A 3,786-nucleotide genomic window follows, 5' to 3' on the forward strand; every position below is an offset into this window, starting at 1 on the left:
ACCTTCACAGTGGAAAAACATATTTTCAGGGTATCAATCTGACAAAGAGTTGATAACTAGAATCTACATAGAACTCAAATTAATCTACTTCTGTTGATTAAAGAGTAAGCAATCCTATCTATCTCTAGGCAAAAGATGAATAGAACCTTCTCTGATAAAGACAGATGAATGGCTAACAAACATTTCAAAAAATATTCCTTGCCCCTGAGCATCAGAGAAATGCAAATCAAAACCATTCAGATATATTACCTAACCCTAGGGAGAAGATCCCACATCACAAAGTCTCAAAGTTGCAGATGCTGGCGTGGATGTGGAGAGAAAGGAACACTTTTACACTGCTGGTGAGACTGCAAAGTAATACAACCTTTTTGGAAGGAAGTATGTAGAGTCCTCAAAAAACTTAACCTAGACCTCCTATTTGATCTTGCAATCCCATTACTAGGCATCTACCCAGAAGAAAAAAAAAAAGTCTTTTCTCAGAAGGACTTTTGCACTAGACTATTTATCACATTTTGATTACAATAACAAAAATGTGGAAACAACCTAAATTCTCACCAATCCAGGAATGGATTAACAAACTGTGGTATATGTATACCATGGAATACTATTCAGCCATTAAAAAACATGGGGACTTTACATCTTTTGTATTAACCTGGATGGGGTTGGAATAGACTCTGCTTAGTAAAGCATCACAAAAATGGAGAAGCAAGAATCCATCATACTCAATTCTAATCTGAAGGCAGTAGATAATCTAATACAAGAAGTAGTGTAGGGGAATGAGGGATTGGGGAGAGGAGAGGTGGGAAGGGGATGTTGGGTCAGGGTGTATGGCACGTGTCTGGGGGGTGGTACACAATTTCATCTTAGAGGGACTTTATCTTACAACTGCAATCAGTGTAACATGATTCTTTGTACCCTCAATGAATCCCAAACAATAAAAATAATAACAACAAAAAAAGTACTCCACATCGTTAAAGAAATCCAAATTAGAACCACAATGAGATATCATTACATATTTATTAGAATTCCTTAAATGAATAAAACAGCACAGTCTTTTTGGAAATTAGCTTGGCAGTTTCTTACAATTGTGAAACAAAAACTCATTACATGACTATGCCAATCTGTCATAAGTATTTACCTCGAAGAAATAAAAGCATATGTTCACGGGAAGATTTGTACGTGAATGTTCCCATCAGATTTATTTGTAATAGAACTAACAACAACTAAAATTTCTATTAATATATGAATTTAGGTATATCAGTGCATGGGAATGTTACTGACTAATAAAAGGAAACAAAACAATATATTCAACAACCTAGGTAATTCTCAAAATAATCAGGGTGAGTGAATGAAGTCAAACAAAAGTAATAGTGCATACTGTCTGATCTCAGGAGAATGAAATTCTAGACATCACAAACTCATGTACAGAAACTGGAGATTAGTGAATGTTTGGAAAGGAAGGAGCAAAGGGGAGAAGGAGGGAGAAGAAGTTTAACAGTGGCATGGGGAAACTTCTGGGAGTGATGAATTTGTTCCTTATCTGGATTTGTGTTGACAGTTTGATGGTGTTTACATATGTAAAGTGGGTGAAATTATATACTTTATATATGTGAAATATATAATATCTCAAAACTCAAAAAAAACTACTTAAAAATTCTCATTATAGACAGTCTTTGATGAGTCAGTGACATGAGCAAAAATTTCTAAAGGGGATATGTGAATTCTAGCTAGAAATGTTTCCATATTCCACAAAATAAAACAAAAAATTGACAAAAAGAAATGTAATTTTTCCTAGAGTTATATTATAATTTTCTTTTCCTTATTTCCAACATAGAAATATTGTATATTTCTGTAGTAGGTACAATTTTATTTTCTTTTCCTATAATCTTTTCACCGAAGAAAGGACTAAAGCTATGAAACCCAAGTGAGAAAAGGCCAGCTGTCCTTTCTAACAAGACAGAAAGTTAGACAAGAAATCTAGCACATCTTAATAGCACTGCATGTTAACATTCTGAATATTCAAATGAAATGTCTATTAATTTTCAAAAAATGGATTTCTTCTTCATGTTTAAAAAATTGTGTATTTTCATATAATTTCAAATTATATGGTATTACAATTTTCATAATTTTCTTTAAAATATTTTTTATCTTTCTTTCTTTTTTTTTTTTTTTTTTTTGCAGTTTTTGGCTGAGGCTGGTTTTAAACCCACCACCTCCAGCCTATGGGGCCAGCACCCTACTCCTTTTAGCCACAGGCTCCACCCAAAGAATGTCTTTTTTTTTTAAGAGACAGAGTCTCACTTTGTGCCCTTGGTAGAGTACAGTGGCGTCACAGCTGACAATAACCTCCAGCTCTTGGGCTTAGGCGATTCTCTTGCCTCAGCCTCTTTATGAAAATGATGTTGACAAAAGAACAAAAAAATGATTACTTTTGATAACAAATGTCTTTGTATTTGAATCACTTCATTAATTAGGAGTGAAAAGGGATAGAGTTAGTTAGAATTTCAATTTATGCACTTCACTACTTCACTTAAACATTATACATATATGTTTCTATATAGTTATATAAGTCTAAACACAAGAGCAACTTTAGATCTGTATATATATTTTTAAAAGGCATTTATTCATTATAGAAATGTTTCATGACATCGTCAATAATTGCAAGGATTTGTTGATGTGATATCTCCCAAAACAATTTCAAGGAGAGGAGAACAAACACAGAGATTTGAGAGACTTTTGATTTACCAATTGTACGTGCTTCTACAGACTTGGATTTAATCCAGAAGTGTAAATGAAGTGGTGTCTTAATTGACTTTCTGCCTGATGCTAGATGTCTGATTCCTCTTACTCAGATATAAAGGCAGGCCGTGCTCGTGGTGTGCTCTGCCTTAGACTAACTTTCTTGAGTAGTCCCTCTGGGGATTTTTTTAGTTCTTCCTTATTCCAAACTAATACATGCAGTACAAAGTGCATCTGTAATTATTAAAAGAACAAAGTTTTCAAAGAGCCTCAGTGTATGGCTTTTATCCTTTAAAATATATAAATTAAGATTATGTATGTGCATATGTAGAATTCATAATTTAATATACACATACTAGTTTTTGTTATGGTACTATAAATTTGAACAGAAATAGCAAAAGTCTATTAATTATCCCACAGATTTTTTTTTAAGAAAATGGAACAGAGAAAGGAGAACTGGCAGGAATAATAGCTAGATCATTCATGAGGCAACTAGGTTACTGTAGGAAGTAGTTACAAAATACCTAATAGTTCTCAGCTATCACTTATGGTGAAGAACTCTAAAAACAAGAATTTGAAATTTTTCTTGTCAATGCCTTAAACTTATGAGTAAGGAAAATAATGATTTAGGGTGATGCTCGAATCCTCACTGCTTATGTGAGATAAACGTTTGAGCAGGTTAAGGCCGCCCCAAAGGTGACTCATTAAAAAAAATAAATAACAAATAATATATTGAAATTTCTATTGTCAGAGTTTAGATATTTAATGAGAAAAGCCAACCAAAAAGTCTTTTAGTTCTGATAAGCTTAGACATCAAATTAAGGAGGCATTTTTCATGGATGGCAGAAAACTATTTTAATATATTTTAAATAAAATAAAATAGATCAGTCTCCTGCTCAGAGAGGATAAATATTTACCCATTATTAATAATCCATGTATTATTTATGCTGCTCTTTTAACTTACTGATATTTGAATAAATCTCACTTAACTTTTAATATAATAGCCTGTATCTGTATTTGCAATACACCGGAATGGTAGAGAATGTA

General features: G+C 32.8%; 1 non-coding gene across 1 annotated transcript; it reads left to right on the forward strand.

Annotated features, from left to right (window-relative positions):
• Window positions 1-3,331: 3,331 nt before the first annotated feature.
• LOC111723152 lies at window positions 3,332-3,431 on the forward strand. Its single transcript, XR_002771752.1, has one exon. It is a non-coding gene; the product is annotated as a U12 minor spliceosomal RNA (small nuclear RNA).
• Window positions 3,432-3,786: the final 355 nt, after the last annotated feature.

Source organism: Otolemur garnettii, unplaced genomic scaffold, assembly GCF_000181295.1.
Source record: "Otolemur garnettii isolate 467f Iridium unplaced genomic scaffold, OtoGar3 scaffold00008, whole genome shotgun sequence".
Taxonomy (NCBI): Eukaryota; Metazoa; Chordata; class Mammalia; order Primates; family Galagidae; genus Otolemur; species Otolemur garnettii.